Source organism: Dermacentor variabilis, chromosome 8 (genome assembly GCF_050947875.1).
Source record: "Dermacentor variabilis isolate Ectoservices chromosome 8, ASM5094787v1, whole genome shotgun sequence".
In the NCBI taxonomy this organism is placed as follows: Eukaryota; Metazoa; Arthropoda; class Arachnida; order Ixodida; family Ixodidae; genus Dermacentor; species Dermacentor variabilis.
The window spans coordinates 61,712,267-61,732,203 of NC_134575.1; the positions used below are offsets into that span (position 1 = coordinate 61,712,267).

Consider the following 19,937-nt stretch of genomic DNA (forward strand, 5'->3'; position numbering starts at 1 on the left):
ATTTGTTCGAACCCGGATCGTTTCATATGCACGTCAGCATGGTTGGGGATCACGCATGGGCCAGCGAAAGATACGTGAGGTCATGGGACAGGGTCTCCTACGTGATTTGACGTTCGCTACCTGTGTACCATCGCATAGCTCTTGCGATTCCCGTTCCTTTGGCACCCACCTCACTGTGTTCGTGAATCACATGTGAGCTTCCGAAAGTTACGCAAGGTCACGTGACATCTTTGACCAGGTGGTCTAGCGTACCCTTCGTGAGTACTATCACAGAACTCCATCGAAGCCCGATCGTTTGATGTCCATGTCAATATGGATGAGAATAAGGAATATGCTGGCGAATGTTACGTGAGATCTCGTAACACTTTCTTCCATGTGATCTCAGATGCGTTACGTCGTTATAAACGCAGAGATTGTTCGAAGCTCGTTCACTTGATATCCATGTCAATGGGCCCTGTAGAAAACAAAATGATGAGAAGTCACGTGATGCTCTTTTCAGCCTGTTTTTATTAAGCTTACGAATCAACAGTTTGTTGCTGGATGGCCCTTTGTTTCAATGCATGTCAGCAAAGACATCAAGTAACTACGTTTTGTATGACCTGTTCACGGCAGTTTTACAATGTCCATATCAGTGCAATATTTCGATGATATATCGCGCGGGAAACGCATTTCTGTAGTCCCACGATAATGCTCTTCAAGAAAGCTCTTCACTTATGTTTGGCCGTCGTAAAATTTTGTCATTGTTTTTAACTGCAATAACATCTCCGCAAATGCATCTTTGCTTCGGATTAAATTCACTGGCGTTAGTATAAAAATACGTGGCGCGTAGAATAAGTTATTTGGCGCTGGGATTAAGCAGGCTGGCGCTTCGAGTAATATAGCTGGCGCTCGGAATAATTTCAGGGTGAAAACCTGTAGTACTATTTTTGAGAGCACAGCGATTCGGAAAGTTAAATTTCAAAAAGGAAAGGTAAGGAGGTTAAGGAGACAGGATATCCGGCTCGCACGAGCAGTTGCAAAAATAACTACAAATCTAGCAGAGAGGTAATTTGGCCACAAGTACAGATGAACAAATACCAGGGTATACGAATATCCGGCTACTAGTAACCAAATAACCAACCGTATAACCGATCACTACGGTTATCCGGTTTTCAAATTCGAATAACCGGTAAATCGAATAACCGCATAACCGGTTTTTCCGCAAAACCGGTTTGATGTTGCTACACTAGGGGATCCCATCGCCGCCGAATTTTTCAGGGCTTACATGGCAACGGCTCCCCCCCCCCCTTCCAAGATCGCCCTCGAAAACGAGGAGGCACCGAAGCAACATTCCAGTTCTTTTAGAAACCAAACGAACGCACGTTCCCAAAGTGACGTGTCCTCCACAGTGATGGCAGCACAACCACGAGAAAACCTTCGCTCGTATCAAAATGCCTAGCAAGCACGATTGGACCAGGTTACAAAGCCTGAAACATGGCAAGCGAATACCTCCTCTTCGAACTGACAAAGAAAGGTCAAGTTGAAAAGATCGCTGAACTCACAAGTATCGGTGACACTAACGTAACAATCTGTCCACATCTCTTGCTCAACACAAGCAGGGGAGTAACATTGAAAGAGGAGTTCTTGAACCTCAGTCACGAAGAGCCCCTTGAGAGTGCAGAGAATAAGACTCCGGTGAAATCAACAACAGATTCCCACAAAACACGTAATACTCACATTTAATAACAGTACTATGCCCAGTTCACTCGACGCAGGATACTTGAAGATCCATGTCCGATCGTACATACCGAGCCCGAGGTGGTACTACAGGTGCCAGAGGACAATAATAATAATAATAATAATAATAATAATAATAATAATAATAATAATAATAATAATAATAATAATAATAATAATAATAATAATAATAATAATAATAATAATAATAATCATAATAACAATAATAATAATAATAATAATCAGCCTGGTTACGCCCACTGCAGGGCAAAGGCCTCTCCCATACTTCAACAACCCCGGTCATGTACTAATTGTGGCCATGTCGTCCCTGCAAACTTCTTAATCTCATCCGCCCACCTAACTTCCTGCCGCCCCCTGCTACGCTTCCCTTCCCTTGGAATCCAGTCCGTAACCCTTAATGACCATCGGTTATCTTCCCTCCTCATTACATGTCCTGCCCATGCCCCCATTTATTTTTCTTGATTTCAACTAAGATGTCATTAACTCGCGTTTGTTCCCTCACCCAACCTGCTCTTTTCTTATCCCTTAACGTTACACCTATCATTCTTTCCATAGCTCGTTGCGTCGTCCTCAATTTGAGTAGAACCCTTTTCGTAAGCCTCCAGGTTTCTGCCAATCATGCAAGACAATCACGAAGAGGAAAAGAAACGTGTGCGAAGTGTGATGCCAACGACCATCCATCTGACAACTGCAATTCTCCTGCACAATTTGTCAATTGCAAGGGCCATCCTCCAACTTATTCACGGAGCTGCCCTTGATGGAAAAGAGAAAGATAAATATTCGCAATCACCGTAAAAGAAAAAAATCTCATGAAGCGAGGAAAAGGCTAGGGCACTTACCTCAAGTAAGCTATGCCAGTGCAGCGTGGCTGGGGACAGCGCCGCACCGGTTTCTGGAATCTACAGGGTTTCCTATCTTGTCCAACCCCAGCAGACCAGATAGGAAAGGCCCAACAGGCCGTCAAATGGTCCACGCGGAGTAGACTGTGTACCAGACCTCCGTTGCGCATGAGCTTATGAGTCACAGCGTGTCGTGCGAGTGCGCCCCTTGTTCGCGAACGCACACTGTGGGAGTACTGTGGGGGAGTACTGTGGTGACGCATAACGGCGCGTTGGGGAAGTGCCAAAAGGGCATGCACATGGAACGATTCTTGTTCGAAATAATTGCAGCTAATAAATGGTCAGTTGTTGTTTGCGATGCGTGATGCTCACTCGCCTTGCTCTGCCATGAAGCGCGTTCCAACAAAGTCACAAATCTCAATGCCCTTTTCCGCAGAAGTACAATAGGTTCTACATATGAAACGTACGTGTCACCTCAGCATGCAATACAGTAAGATAGATGGCTATAGAATAGCCATCTATACAGTACTAGCAAGCAGCAGCAACAGCAGCAGCAGCAGCAGCAGCAGCAGCAGCAGCAGCAGCAGCAGCAGCAGCAGCAGCAGCAGCAGCAGCAGCAGAAACCAATAATCTTCCCACCAAGGAAGCGTGTATAAGTCAGTGATGCGTCAAAATTACACAGCACACTGCACGACATGCTGCACGCAGCGTGTAGACAACGGAAAAGGGCCTGCCAACCTCAAGTAAAAGTCGGGGCCTCCTTACTAATCGTCTGCAGAGGCGCTAAAACTGCTTCCAAACTATTCTAAAATTTCCTTCTTACGTCGGCAGCTGCAACTGACGTTTAAGTTTTGTGGATAGACTAACGCTTATATCTTGCATAAGTGCGCAAGTTCGCACATTTCCTGCCTCTAAATACCCGCCTGTTGTCGACCTTATACAGCACTCGTTATTGCATCGGTTGGTACGATAAGCTGGCTGATCTTTGTGAGTGCGCTTTCTTTCGTAACATTTTTCTAAAGGCAAGCTTTATTCGCGAGTTCTCTTCGTCAATTCCGTCACAGTTTTTGCCACCACCGATCGATGTTGTGCGAGCTTTGCTATTGCGGCCGTGGGGCTGATGATGCTGCTACAGTAGATGAATTTTTCTTCTCGCATTGCCGTTCGGGATACACATACAGACACCTTCCATAACACAGAGACACCACGAGACCGGTCTGACGCTGTAATACGCAGTAGATAAAGTAAGGTGTTCTGGACTGACTAGTCGCTAAAGAGGCTATCGCTCTCCCCTGAAAAACAAACAAAAAACAAACAAAACCAACTAAACACGCCTTTGAGCTATCCGCATCAAGGGCAGCTGCCTATATTACTGTCTTAAACATCCAACAACGAGTGGCCATAGAGCCTATAACTTTGCGGCCATTCGATAAGTCTCTACGGAAAGTTCTGGCCCGTGCAGACTTTCCCTACATGTGTAATTAAATGCCCAGTACGATAATCAGCGCACAGTGCTGTGGTGGCGACATAGCTCATCCCAGCGCAGTCCCTCGAGTATGGTTGTCTGCAGTGCACGAGTCCGGTCGATGCGAGCGCTAAGGACGTGTTAGGTAAGTTGGACACGACACAAGAAAATCATGCACGTAATCTCATGTAATTCGGACACCACATTTCTAAAAAATCGTATCCTTAATATCCCCCAACCTAGTTTATTGTCGTGGGGAAGTTAAAAAAGAATTCGTACATCTTGTGCCTGATATAGTCTTCATGCTGTATAATTTCGTAAGGAAGCAGGCTCACTTTTCGGGGTAATAACTGTTAATGGGCATCACCCATCACCTATAGAGCTTTATACGAAAGCTAGTTGCTGTGAGTCTCTATTTCTGACCTCCGCGTCTGAAGAAGAAGTCGTAGCTCTCATTAATTCCCTTAAAAATAAATGTTCACCAGGTGATGACGATATGGGTACGGTGCCAGTAAAAGCCGCTATCAGAAGCATTAGTTCACCTTTAACGCATATATGCAACAGAATGCTCCTGACTGATATATTCCCCGATAAGATGAAATCAGCTCGAGTTACAGTAATCTACAAGGGAGGTGACAAAAATGATATGGACAACTATCGCCCTATCTCGATATTGCCACTGTTTTCCAAAATCGCAGAACGTGTGGTATATAAAAGATTACAAAACTTGCTAGGTAAAAAAAAAACATAATATGTAAAGAACAGTGTGGATTCCAGGCTGGTAAATCCACGCAGACTGTTCTACTGGGCATAAAAGATCGCCTTCTTTCTAACTTCGAACAAAAGCTTTTCACCATCGGAATATTTCTAGACCTTCGAAAAGCTTTTGATTCAATTAAACACGATATCTTACTACTAAAGCTAGAAAAATATGGAATTCGCGGTATTTCACACAAATTGTTGGAAAGATTGGAACCCAGTCTCCAAAAGCAGCATCAGTTTTCGCACTTGTGACGGGGGAGGGGGGGGGAAGGGTGATACCTAGGTTCAACGTTATTCGGGCCCTGGGCATGTTTGTCGAATTCAACGGCGGGAACGGAACGGCTCTCCGCAAGATCATCGCAAAGACGGACAACGCTTTCCGCCTGGTTCGCAGAATTGCAAACCGTCACCGAGGCATGAAGGAAAACAATATCCTCAGGCTGCTCAATGCCTTCGTACTATGTCATCTCAAGTACACGATTTCTATGCATAACTGGCTCAGAGCGGAGCGAGACAAGCTCAACGCTCTCATCCGCAAAGTAGACAAGAGGGCTCTCGGGCTACCCATTAGGACCCATACCGCGGATCGCCTCAAGCTGGGATTGCAGAACAACTCACTCGCCTGAGCACCACAGCGGCAGGTAAACGCATCCTCGAAGAGCTGGGTTACTACTCTGCGGGATTCCCAATAGTCAGTACCTCGATCCCTAGGTGCATTCGAGACAAGTTCAAAGTGGACCCTGTGCCCCGAAACGTCCATTCCGTCCACAACGAGGGCAGACGCAAGGCCAGAGCATCAGCCATCCTCAGACAGATCAAGCAACGAGACATTAGAGCAAGCTTCGTCGACGCCGCGGAGTACAGCGATGGGAAGACCTTTGTGGTCGTTGTGGTCGACTCCAGCGGCAAGATTTCCAATAGCGCCTCCATTCGCACTTCAGACCCCGGTGTCGCCGAGCAAGCCGTCATCGCCCTCGCCCTAATAGGCGGTCGTGGGTCCGGGATATATACCGATTCCAAAACGGCAGTCAGGGCTAACAGAAGGGTTGCGTCGCCAAGCAAACTGCTCGTCTTCTTAGCAGCTTGAGTCCATATGCTCTCACGCATCATTCTATCCACTGGTTTCCCGCTCACGTAGTGTCGGTCGAGGGTGCTCCCCCGAAACTCAATGAGTCTGCTGACGAGGCTGCGCGTGACCTCACCGACAGCGCTTCCTCTGCAAGAAGCGTCGACTCTCCTCTTCCCTACAGCCACAGGGACGCTCCCGCTACTCACAACGAGATTATTGAATTCTTCTACCTGTCTAGAAGGGTCTCTCCACCCCTTACCCCAAGTTGAACAGGGCGCAAGCCGTTTCGCTTAGACTTCTACAGACCAGCACATATCCGTGTCTTTCCGTTCTCCACGAGCCTTACCCCGACGTGTATCCCGACGACGCCTGCCCGTCCTGCGGGCACACCTCCCCTCTACTGCACATGCTCTGGTTGAGCGGGTCGACATACCCCAAGTTCATCAAGGAGGAGTGGGACTCGCTTCTGCGTAACCCCGCTCTAGAAAAGCAAATCCTGGCTGTACGACGTGCCCGCGACCGGGCCGGTGGGCTAGATCTGCCGGTCCCGACGTGGAACTAGCCGGGTGCTTGACGAGTTCGCATCCTCGCCGGACTTGCATTACAGTTTCTTCGCACACACACTCACGTAGACGCCCCAGCAGGGTGTTCTTAACTTGTTCTCGAACTTCTTTGTCAGCCTCCAAGTTTCTGGCCCAGATCTTAGCACCGGTAGAATGCAAAAATTGTACACCTTCATTTTCAATGATAGTGCTAAGGTGCCAGTCAGGATCTAGCAATGTCTGCCGTATGCCCTCCAACCCATTTTTTTTCTTCTGTAAATTTCTTGTCACTATCAAGGTCCCCTGTGAGTAATTTACCTAGCTAAACGTACACCTTAACAGACTCTAGAGGTTGATTGATGATCCTGAACTCGTGTTCCCTTGCCAGGCTATTGAACATTACCTTTGTCTTCTACATATTAATCGAACCCCACTCTTACACTTTCTATATTGAGGTCCTCAATCATTTGTTGTAATTCGTCCTCAGCGATATTGAACAGGACAATATTATCATTAAACCGGAGGTCGCTGAGATATTCGCCGCTGAGCCTCACTCCTAAGCCTTCCCAGTTTAACAGCTTGAATACTTCTTCCAAGTCCGCAAGCAAGCAAGCAAGCAAGCAAGCGAGCGAGCAAGCGACCGAACGAGCAAGCAATCAATCTGACCAATGCTTTTCGCGTTGGACAGATTGTCTCCTTGCGTGACCCCTTTCCTGATGGGTAACTTCTTACTTTCCTTGTGGAGAACCGAGGTAGCTGTTTAATTATTGTAGATATTTCCCAAAATATTCACGTATGCCTTTTGTACACCCTGATTACGCAATGCCTCTATGACTGCTGGTATCTAGACTGAATCAAGTGCCTTTTCATAATATATTAAAGCGATTTAGAGAGGCTGATTGTACTGTGCAGGTTTCTCGATTATCTGATTGATGACATATATATATATATATATATGTGTGTGTGTGTGTGTGTGTGTGATCTATCGTAGTGACACGTGTACTTGTATATCTTTATCGGGCGACCACGTATTATCACCACAGCGGAGGACGCGCCTGCATGTGTCGGAAGTTTCTCGAAATAATAGTATAATAATATTTGGGGTTTTACGTGCCAAAACCACTTTCTGATTATGAGGCACGCCGTAGTGGAGGACTCCGGAAATTTCGACCACCTGGGGTTCTTTAACGTGCACCTAAATCTAAGCACACGGGTGTTTTCGCATTTCGCCTCCATCGAAATGCGGCCGCCGTGGCCGGGATTCGATCCCGCGACCTCGTGCTCAGCAGCCCAACACCATAGCCACTGAGCAACCACGGCGGGTGAAGTTTCTCGAAAGTTACCAATGGTCCTATCCGCTGTCTGTTTTAACCGAACCTTGTGTTATCTGATTTCATCGCGTGACGCAAATGGTGTAGAACTTTGCCGAAAACACGCGGGTCCCAGCGATTAGGCTGGAACGTTCGACGACTGTTGTATAAAAGCCGACGCGCTTAACCCGCTGATCAGATTTAGACGATTGCCGACTGTGTTCGCCGTTGTCGCCGTTCTTTAAGTGTAGCCCGTTTTTGTGGGCACAAGTTCGCCCAATAAAAGTTTCATTTTTCACCGTATTGCTGTGTTCTTTATACGTCACTACCATGTGGCAGTAGATTATCCCTTCCTCAAGCCAGCCTGTTCTCTTGGTTGACCGAAGTCAAGTGTTACCCTCCTTCTATTGGAAATTATATTCTTGAATATTCTTTACAATACTGAAAGCAAGCAAATGGGCGTATAATTTTTCAATTCTTTAATGTCTGCCTTTTTGTGGATAAGTATAATGTTGATATGTTGATGTTGGGGCAACCTATGGAACCACGATATTTTCTCCATCTTTAATTAAATCGAATGTTATTCTATCGTCATCGGCCGCTTTACCGGGGTCATGTCTTGCAAGGCCTTTCTAACTTCATCGTTAGATATAGAAGGAGCCTCTGTATCCTGCTCATTACTACTTCGAATGAAGGTGTAACGCCCAAGGAAAGAGGAACGCACGATAGCTACAAATACATTCCTTATAACTATAAGGCGCACTACGTAGAAGGCAAAAGGAGTCGAAACACCAACGCTAAAGCTTGTGTCAGAGACATGTTTTTATGTGATGAAAGCTTCGCACGAAGTCAACTCCACGACGAGGCATGCCCACTTTCCGGTCGATGCGACAACTAAAATTACCTAAATAAGTATGTTAGAAGCCGTGTATATCCAAGTGTTATATATTTTTTGAACGGTAACGACATGACGCTATCAACAGCAGGCAAAGTTAACAAGAAATCGATATTTGGACTACACAAAGACGTTTCGAGTAATTAGTGTTGTGAACATAATGCTTTCGTATCGAAGCATCTAATTCTTACCAACACATTTTGAAAGGACGTCGTTTCCTTTCTCAAGGAACATTAATTCTAGAACCAAGACAAAGTTAAAGCCAGGTTCAGCAATAAATTGGAATTTCAATTTTCTGCTTCAAAGTATGCAATTTCATGCGATTAAAGAAAGAAAGACGGTGGCAGAAATTTATCTTTCAAGTTCCTGATGGTTTAAGTCAGTAGTACAAATGGATTTGGCAGAAAAGAAGTGCATCAGCCAAAAAGAAAAGAAAAGGAAGGAAAGTTTGCCGCTTAACACACAGTTCGGGAGCTCCAGCTCTCAATTGGTACATAGCTTGCAGTTACTCTGGGCACAAAAAATACACATGCCGTACGTAGAGGACGCACTTCGGACTGATTATTTAAAGGCGCAAAGAACATACCGTAATTTCCAGTCTATAAGACACGTCTTTTTTTTTCTACAAATATCGGCAGTGCGCTTTATACAAACATACATATATACATGCATAGCCCTAGAAAAATGCGTTAAGTACCTTCAGAATGCTGACGCATTAATACATTCTGAGGTTTTATATGGGAAGATCAGGACATGAATATGAGGCCCGCCGTGGTGGAGGACTCCGGATAAATTTTGACCACCTGGGATTCTTTAACGTACACATAATCGATGGCACACAGATGTTTAATTGCGTTAGGATTCTTAGTGTACTTCACGCACTTTTCGGGGGTATGTTATTATGTATGTGCAGGGTCCTGAATATTTGTCAGCGCGTGTTCAAAAAAAGATTTTGCGCTTACCACTACACTGTTCTTGCTCAAATTTTGCAGAACGGTCGCATTTTGGGGTCGTCTTTGTTTAGTATAACACTTGGCACAGTTAATTGTCTGGTTTCTAAGAAAAAGTGAAAATTTGCCTGCACTTATGGGGATGGGAGCTGCTGCTGCGACGGCGCAAGCGTAAACTTGTGTCGCCACCCGTCGTCATTTGTAGAAAGCAGCATTTCAGCGAGAACAATCATCTGCTCCAAAGCGGGCAACCCACTGCAGACCTCCCTGATACACTGCTTTCTACAAATGACGGCAGGTGGCGAAACAAGTCTGTGCCAGGCTGAGAAGTAAATGGGCTGGGAGAGATTTGAGGTATCTCTAAAGGAAAAACCATGATTCACAGCGGAGGAAAAGAACTAGGAAGTTTGCCAGCAAGTATGCTGCCTTTAGTGTGGGCAACACAGCAACAAAGAACGTCAAGCGGGAAGTCAGAGAGGCTGAAATAATCTCATGGGTGGCGGCAATGGAAAAGAAACCTGCCATTAGTAACTACCCACGAAACACGCAAGCAGCTATTTGATGTCTAAAAGATGTCTTGAACGGCTAATTAAAAAGCCTAGTAGCTGTCTTGATCAAGACATTTTGTAGCCATGGACGTCTAGAAGTACTTCAGTAAGCCCTGCTAACGTTACGCTAAAAGTTGGCTAATGGACAGCTTGACAAGAACAACTGAAGAGTTTTATTAGACATTCCCTCAAATTTTTGCGGCAGCTGTTCCAGTAACACGACGTTTGCCCACAGTTACAATTTATTTTAAACGAGGCATGGACATCAGAAAAAAAAGTTTATATTGTCGGATAGAGTGATGCAGAGGTAGTTTTTCCAGATGTGAACCATGGGAATAGTGTAGTACAGCCTCATTTGTCAATTAGCACTTTTTAATTTGACCAATCAATTGAATGCCACCTGTCAGAATTATTTTGCAAATAAAACAAGATCTTTATCGTATGCTATCATGCCAATGTTCGCCCATTGACCTAAACAAGAACATCTCTGCATGAAACACGTCATTATTGACAAAATTAACTTCGTCCTGCTGGGTCTCCACCAAATTGAAATAGTTTCTAGCAAAGAAAAATTTTGTCAGTGATGCTGCAGTTCAGGCAAAAATTACATCCTTGTTTCAGCTACAGGGGGCACAATAGCCTTACACCAGTATACGAAACAGAACACTGTGCTGCAATGAGTTAAGAAATAAAGGATAGTACACATCTGGAAAAACACTCTGCGAACCACTATAACTAGCAATATAAATATATTTTTTCTGATGTCCATGCTTCATTTAAAAGTAAATTGTAACTTACTTTCTGGGTGCCTCTTGTAAGGTAGCGCCACATGCTTGCACAGCATCGCGCAGAAATAATGGCGAGTTCTTCAGCATACCATCCATTATTGAATTCCTTGTATGTTGCATGTTACAAGAACTGAAAGATAAATCATAATATGCTGTTATTTTTTTTTTCATAAACTGTATGATGAGCTTTTCATGCATAAAAGGTGATTGCAAGCGAAAATGCAGCAATGCATCAACTTCACACCATGTCACATACTCATACTTTATTACCTAATAAATTAGAAAAGATGCAGAAAGTGTAATTAACAAGAGTGACAAATAGCAGCAAAGGTGATCATGGATAAATCTTGAAGATGATTGCCGCCGCTGCCAGAGTAGGCCAGCCTTCGTAGGAGAGCAACTGGCTGCCCACAAAAGCTTGCTGTCACAGGCCAGGCGTGACGGTTCTTGTAGACATAGGAAAGCAATACCTGCACAGAACAGGAAAAAAAGGGCAAGGGAAGAAATGGGAATGTTGAAATTGGAACTTCAATTAGCAATATGTGCTAAGTAAGAAGTTTGGCTCACATTAAAAATAAATTTAAGCACTCCCATTTCTCTTAAATTACAGGTATCTTAAGGTATGTATGCGATGATGTTTAAAATGACTAGTATATTTCCTATCATAAGAAGCCAACAAACACTGACATCAAGGACAACATAGGGGAAATTACTTGTGCTTAATAAATTAAATAAAGAAACGATAAATTAATGGAAATTAAAGTGGATGAAAAAAACACCTTGCCGCAGGTGGGAACTGAACCCACAACCTTCGCATTTTGCGTGCTATGCTCTACCAATTGAGCTACAGCGGCGTCATTTTCCCATCCACTTTCTTGGGTATTTATGTGTCCTAGTCGAACGCTGGGAGTGTTAGCCAGCGCCACAACTCAGAGACCTTGTTCCTGGCATATAGTCATTAAGTTGCATAGCAGAGTCAAAGTCAGCCTTTAATTTATTGTATGGTGTTTTGGTGGCTAAAAAGCCACTTATCAACCTGTCAAACAAGTCTGAGAAGCTTCCTGCAAAATATAATCAGTTTAAAACAATAATTCACTCTGCAGGTAAATGATGTACTAACTTAATTAAAGAGTTAAATAGCGTTTTATATTGTTGAACTAAAAGCAAGTTTGGCATTTTGCACTGCCTAGCTGTTGCCTTTCTTTCAAACTTAAACATGACACAGTACAGAGTAAGCAGGTAGCATGCAAAGGAGGACTGGTGATAAAGTAGTGTTCCAAAGCAACAATCCTAGCTGGATCAATCACTTTGTTGATATATTTTCATGTGACCCTAACTGGCTTCGGGCAACACCTCACACAAATGACGCAACACCTTGGATGATGCGTCATACAAAGTTGAATGTATCTCATGATGTGATCAAACAATAACATTGCCCACTGACTTGGAAGTGTTAGCATGCTGTTTGCGTGAGAAAGTGCAAAGTGATTCGTATAGGTGGCAAATTCATCAATGTATCTATAGCCTCAGGTAATTCTGAGCATCTATGCTGACTTGCAACTGAGAAGCCACTGCACACAAAAAGGTGTATTCAAGTAATGGTCCATGCAGAATAATTGCCCACCTAGTGAAAAGGCAAATGTGGCAGGCTAATGGGCCAGGGCAAATAGATTGACAAATTCTGATAACACCTCCAATGATATTATTGAAATAGGTGATAAAAAACAGCACAGGTAAAATTGCAGTTATGACAAAATTTTAAAAGCACCTCTGCAAACTGCTGGAACCCTCAGCATCATGCCTGTTCTACACGCACATATGTTGCAGCGCAATCTATATCTCAGACGCAGGTACCTCCACAGATTACTTTGTGATCTCCTCACAATAAGGTTAAAAAACAGTCTGGCACAAGCTACTTGATGTGATTCATTTTGCAAGCGCCAGCCAAGTGCTGATGGTGGTAGAGCGAAATTGAAGTTTGTCCTTGTATGGAAGCCTTGGCCCATGTTTTATCAATTCTAGCGGCAAAGCACACCTTTTACAGCACACATAAATTTTAAATTAGACTGCTTGCTGATGCTGTACAGTAAGTTCCTGTAAAGAAACTAAATCACACAGAAAACATTTAGAATACCAAACTAATCAAATACTGGCTTGAATACATTTGTGCATTAGGGAAGCAAGGTGTAATGTACACTGTTGTAGAAAATTTTTACTCATGTATGGAATACTTCTATGACACAGCAGAGTTAATTTGTGAGTTCTTACATAGCAATGACTACCTACAGGTAAATTTTGTAAGGCTTAGGGAAACTAATTATTAGTAGAACTGTGTATGTACACTGGCACTGAGAAATTGGTTATAATAGTGGCAGCTTATAATGGACCAGTGCAAAAAAATGGCCATTTGTGAGACACCAACTAGCTATTTTACCACGAAGCGCTCCCTGGCCTTAACTTATACAAAAAGCACTGGGAGGACCAGAGAGGGTGCAGTACATTGGCTTACACTGATCATGATGAGGTCCCGTCATCCAGCTAGTGCCAAGGTACAAGAAGGATGTCCAGCCGTCTATAGAGTGAAAGGGACAAAATAAGATAGCATCAAGTCAGTTGAAAGGCAAATTTGCAATTACAAATAAGGTGACCCGGTCACAGTCATTCATTAATAAATGCCAAGCTGTCGTGATTTCACTCCCAGATGAAGCACCTACTAGGTTAAAGGTTTTGCTGCTTATTTAGAACAAAACACAAGTGAAATTTGTACATCAGCAGACGATTTAATTTGGAATTGTATAGATGAAGTCAACACTGCAGTTATATTTTTTGTTTTGCTATAAAGTGGGAACGCTACAAACTGCATAGTCACTGACACACACGCGCGCACACGCAAGAACAAAAGGACACAAAATAGTGCGAGTTCAGTCTGGTTCAGCATTACAGCCAGCGCGTCGTCTTCGAATGCACTCCTTTCGGTTGGCTCGTGCTACGTTAACCACAGGCTAACAAGCAGGGCAAAGTTCTGACTGTTGTTGCGGAAGTCGTGGAGCGCGGTAATGCTGAACACAAGCAGAACCCTCGTATAAAAGTAATGACGAAAACTCGCAGGGCAGAAGAGCCCATATATCAAGAATCGACGCGGGTAACACCTAAATATGTTCACATTGTTGACGAAAAACGAAGTGCAATGTATTTAACTTACCGGAAAAAGTGTTATCCGAACGTGCGACGTACAAAGACGCACCGAGACACGAAGGCGGCGAACGCAGATCCCGCCATTGTGGTAGTAAGCCGTCAGCGAAAACACGCAATACAGCCGATGTCACGAAGCACTGATGCAAAACACACGGCACACAGCATCAGCACAGCTAAATGACTCCAGTTAATATCCAGTATAAATGTACAGAACGGCTTAGAATGACGCACAACTGGATAACGAACCCACGACCGAGACATAGCGGACGGCAATGGCCGTTTTTTCAAACTTCCTGCCTCCCAGTGTCTCCAGCACAGAATGAGATGTCCGACAAATTTGGATTGTGCCGCCGAAGTGATCGCAGCGCGGTGGCTCTGTGACACCGCTGTGCAACACCGGCGTTTCGCTCCTGCTGCTGTAAATACCTGCTGTGCGAGCATAGAATGGTTTCCAGGCGTCGTGTGCGCGCCTTGTATGGAAAACAATAACGCGCCCTTGATTGTTGAAGTTCTGGTGTGAAATTATTTAATATTAAAGCCAATTAACTTATGTTGCTTCCAACAAGTTCGATTTGTCTGTGGCGTCTTTTATTCGCTAACGCCGACGGCCGACGGTAACCGCACATTTAACACGTCGTTTGGCATTTTATGCACTTTTAGACAAAAAGATCTAGAAAAGTTCTTGAGTTAGACATTCTGAATGCGTTTACCAAAACAGACTCTAGTGACACCAGTAGTGAGTTTTGCCGCAGATAGAATATATACTAGCATATTCCAAGTGCTGAGGTTATGTTTAGAAAAAATTCTATTTTCAGTCTTATCATAGACCCAGACGTCTATAGCCGTTTGTAGCCGTTTCAAGAAGTTTTTAAGAGGTTCTGTGTTTCGTGGGTACTTAAGAGTAAAAAACGAAATCAGGAAAGAAACAATTTATGATAACTCAAAGGGAAGCTCATTACTTTTCGAAACGAGATCGGGACGCCTTAGAACACGCACCTATACAGCGAGATATAAGAAGGAAGAAGAAGCATGTGCTTGCTGCGGTGTCCCATCGTGGGTAGGAGCCACACGTGCCACAGGCTACAACAACAACAACATGGATGGAGTAACTTTATAGAAAGGTCCTGCGAGCTACGGGGCGCAAGGTCCCATAGAGCGGGCTACTCCCACGTTGGGACCGGGAGTTGTAACTCCCTGGCCGCATCGTGGGCTCGCTGGACGGCCCAGAGCTGCTCCGCCAGGTCCGTGCTGCGTAATGCGTCTTGTAGCCTGGCGGAGTCTTGATCCTTGTTTGCGTGGGTCCGACCACACGGCCAGAGCAAGTGATGTACGTCTAGTGTTCTATGGCAATTTTCGCAATATGATGTTTTGTATAGGTCAGGCATGTAGTGGTGGAGTCTGTTCTGCGTGGGGTACGTGTTTGTTTGAAGCATTCTGAACGTCAGGGCTTGAGGCCTGGTGAGCTTATTGTGAGGTGTGCTGTATATTCTGCGGTCTAGGTAAAAGTGCTTTATGATCTCGTTATATGTGGAGGGAGGGTCCCGATTCTCGCTGGGATGGTCACGACCAGAATAGGGGGCGTCGCGGAAGGTTAGGTCTCGCGCGCTCCTGTGAGCTATCTCATTGAGATTGCGAGGGGCGTCCTCGATCTCTCCGAGGTGTGCCGGGAACCAGCAGATGGTGTGATGCTGCAGCGTTGCGGATCTATTGATTATTTGTAGTGCTTGTCTTGCAACTGCTCCTCTCTGAAAGGCTTTGACGGCCGAGCGTGAATCGCTGTAGACGTGGGTGGTAGTCGGGTCTGTGAGCGCGAGTGCAATGGCAACCTGTTCTGCTATCTCGGACTTGTGGGTCTTGACTGTGAGAGCGTTTCTCACTTGACCTTGCTTATTGATCGTGGTGGCAACGAAGGCTTTCCTGGTTGGGTACTGTGCCGCGTCAACGAAACAGGCTAGGATCTTCTTATCACGTATTTCGCGCAGGATGAACGATCCGCGTGCCAGCCTTCTGGGTTGATGGTGCGCCGGGTTCATGTTCCGCGGCAGTGGGCGAACCGTGTAAAAGTTGCGTATGTCCGTCGGAACGCTTTGATGTAGATTCTCGATTACTGTGGTGTCATGACCTAGTTTGGCTAAGATGTCTCTACCCGGTTTGGTTCCAGAGAGTCTTGTCCATTGAGCCCGTTCTTGAGCTTCGGCGATTTCTTCAAGTGTGTTGTGTACCCCCAGTTGCAGCAGGAGCTCTGTCTCGGTGTTCTTGGGGATTCCCAGCGCTAGTTTGACTAGCTTCCTCAGTTGTACGTTGAGTTTGTCCTTCTCCGCTACCTTCCATCTGTGCATGGCCGCCTCGTAAGTGAAGTGGCATAGCGCAAAGGCGTGTGTTAGCTTGAGAAGATTTTCTTCCTTAAGGCCATGTTGTCTGTTGGCTACGCGTCGTATGAGGTTCAATGCATTATTCGACTTTGTCACGATCTTCTCCACTGTAGCGGCGTTAGAGCCGTTGCTCTCAATGAACATCCCAAGGACTCTGATTTTGCTGACGTGTGGAATGGTTCCTCCGTCTTTTGTTCTGAGAGTAATGACGTGTGTGTCTCTGATTGCGTTCTTTGGTTTGGGACCGTTCCTCGATGGTTTGTAGACGAGGAGCTCCGACTTCGCAGGCGAACATCGCAGGCCGGTGGGAGCGAGGTATTCCTCGATCACGTCTATCGCTTCCTGCAGAGCGCTTTCAATTGATCCCAGGCTACCTCCGGGGACCCAGAGTGTCACGTCATCGGCGTATATCGTGTATTTGACGTTCTCGAGTTGATCCAGTTTCTTGCCTAGGCCAGCTAGCGCAAGGTTAAAAAGCGTCGGAGAGATGACAGAACCTTGCGGGGTGCCCCTGCCTCCGAGTTTGTATTTCTGGGACTTGATTTCTCCTAGACGGAGGGTGGCCGTTCTGTCGCTCAGGAACGATTTTGTATAAACGTAGAGTCTCGTGCCGAGGTCGAGGTTGGAGATCGTGTCGAGTATGTAGTCGTGTGATAAATTATCGAATGCCTTTTCGAGGTCTAGCCCTAGGATTACTCTCGCGTCTCTCGTGTCTGCGTCAATGATCTGATGCTTGAGGAGCTTCATAGCGTCTTGGGTGGATAGCCCGGGTCTAAAGCTGATCATTGCTGCGGGGTAGACATCTCTATCTTCGAGATGTTTCGAGAGCCTGTTTAGGACCGCGTGAAGACATCTGCCCAGCGGTCGATTTAGGCACCGCTGGCCTCCATGAAGCGCTTGGGTTCAACAAGAGCAGGGGAAAAGTAAGCATGTCCGCAATAGGGATTAGTAAAAGGCGATTGGAGGATTGGTGGAAGAAAAGTAGGGAAACGACAAAAAACGGAGACGTACAAGAGCAAAGTTCGCAGTATGGGGTCAGAAAATGTGGTTTTGGGAGTTCATAGCGGTTTTTTTCTTCTTTATTCTTTATTAACTTGGGTAGGACATTAGGAAGTACAATATCAAGAGCTTGGTGGCGCAACCCACCGCCCCGTTCCGAAGGGGACGCTCATAACATACATACATACATACATACATACATACATACATACATACATACATACATACATACATACATACATACATACATACATACATACATACATACATACATACATACATACATACATACATACATACATACATACATACATACATACATGCATACATACGTGGCCGCGTTTTCAGACGCACTTTTCGCTTAGACGAAAACAGTTTCTCATTCTTGTGTTAAAAACAGGTGAACAATTGTGACAAGTGTTGTACAAGATGAAGTTGACGCCAAACTGCGATCGTTGTGCCAAATTTGAGCAAGAACGGTGCAGCGGCGAGCGCAAAATCTTTTTTTTGAGCACGCGAAGCCAAATATTCAAGACCCTGTATGTATGCTTGTATAGCCGCTTTACCGCCTGCCTGGGTTACTGGGTGGTCGGTGGTCAGATGGGTCGCGCATCGCGCTGCTGTGCTGAAGTAACAGGGTTCGAAACCAACAATCGGACGAACTTGTGCTGCTGTGTATGCGGTAATGTGTACATACATGCAGTTCTTCAACGAACCTCTTTCGCGCTGACATGGGTCGCTGTAGATGCGGGGCTCGGTAGGTCGCGCGTTTCGAAGAAGCTCTTCGACATCGACTTGAAGCACTGGACATGCGCCACTCAGTCTTTGCTGGTCTTCAGTGGCCTTGATAGTCTTCAATAGTCTTTGATGCCAACTTGGGTCATTGGGGATATGCTAGTAGGCGAAGGTGTCCCGCTTTTTAATGAACGTCTGTGACGCCAACTTGTGTAACTAAGTATCTGTCACTGGAAATGTGCCTGTTTAGAATGACGAAAAAGTTCCCTACAATTTATCCGATGCTAAGCGGAATCGAAGTCCCGTCACGAGGGTGCCTCAAGGACAGCGACCCGACTAAAGATCAGTCTGCGCCACAAATCGACTAGGCATGTGTCAATTTCAATGAGCGTCTTTTACTGCAACGTTATAGTGAGCTGCGTCATGAATGCACCGGGTATGTGCCTCCCTCCAATGAATTTCTCAACTTGGGTCACTGAGTGTGTGCCTGTAATTGTACGGCAAGTGAGGAAACAATTCTCAGCGTACGAAGGCGCCCGTGCAGCACGCTTCTGGTATCGGAGGCCACGCGCGGATTTTTCGCCAGTGCCACTAGATGGCGCACCATGTTCAACAACAACAACAAAAAAGACACGTGAGAGGAGCCCGGTTGCCTCATGACGCTTTGTCAGCGTTCGCACGCACCGGCGATCCATGAATCTCGGGGGTCATGTACAGGCTTTGTTGCAGCGGGGCTAGGTGGCGCCGAGTGTTTTTTAGGAAAGCACGCAAGAGGAATCACGCTGCAGTACGCGCCTCGTACATAACTCATTTCGACGGTGGCAATGCCTGTAGTCGCTACATTGGTGCAATGCTAGAGCATTGCCGTTGACAGACATGGTCAGATGGGTTCTGCCATAATTTTTTTTATTTATTTCGTTCGCACGCATAAGAGGAGTCATCGAGAAGAGGAAAACAGCTAGGTGGTAACTGCCACCAGGAGGGGCACAATGTGTGCTGGCTCTAGAAGAGAAAAGGCACAGAGAAAAAATAGAGAGGGAAGAATGGGCGAGAGTGTAGCAGGGAGACAGAATAGTGAAAAGTGGAATAATACATGCTTGCTAGTCACACACTCATCGGGCGGCACATGGCAAATGGTCCGACAAATGGTCCCCAATTAAGCGCAATAATTATAGCAAACTGAGAGGTTATAATCGGGAGTCTACGTTTGTAACCTATCAAAAAATGATAGAAGGGCACTGTGTGTTTGACCGCGTTTGCAATGCATGACCAAGAGGAAATATAACGGAAATTACCTTTACTTCCATATGATTGCAAAATGGCAACAACGTTCTTAACCGTCATACACGAAAGCTTCCTCTAAACTGATTCCCACAGCGCGTGGGACTCGCAGTTTTTTTTTACTCTTTAAGTATGAGCTATTCAGTAAGATAACAGGAGCATCTAGGAGAGCTCCAAACCGCGGGGGGAAGTCCCGGAGGATTTGCAAAGAAAACTTTGCTTTAAAAGAGGCAGTAAAACGTGGTAACCATTCGACAACTACCCTTCCAACACTGCAGATGACCTAAGGAAACATGCACAAATTGCACCTGTTCAAATCGGACAAACAATCAGCTGCATGTCTCACTTAGCAACACGTGTTTTAGCAGCTGGTCGTGGACTCATGCGTAGAACGTGTGCAACCTATTTTTTTGAACTTAGAACACAAACTCATGATAGTATTTTGCACGT

The 19,937-nt window shown here is 45.3% G+C and overlaps 1 protein-coding gene, 1 long non-coding RNA gene and 1 other non-coding gene across 3 annotated transcripts in view; all 3 read right to left on the reverse strand.

Moving 5' to 3' along the window:
* LOC142590267 (pleckstrin homology domain-containing family A member 8-like) overlaps positions 1 to 19,937 on the reverse strand; it is a 278,236-nt gene that overhangs the window by 24,964 nt on the left and 233,335 nt on the right. The window lies entirely within an intron of this gene.
* On the reverse strand, positions 11,154 to 14,524 carry LOC142591050 (uncharacterized). The gene is made up of 3 exons (XR_012830318.1): positions 14,108 to 14,524; positions 13,415 to 13,477; positions 11,154 to 11,375 (listed from the first exon to the last, which is right to left on the reverse strand). It is a non-coding gene; the product is annotated as an uncharacterized LOC142591050 (long non-coding RNA).
* On the reverse strand, positions 11,687 to 11,759 carry TRNAL-CAA (transfer RNA leucine (anticodon CAA)). The gene has a single exon. It is a non-coding gene; the product is annotated as a tRNA-Leu (tRNA).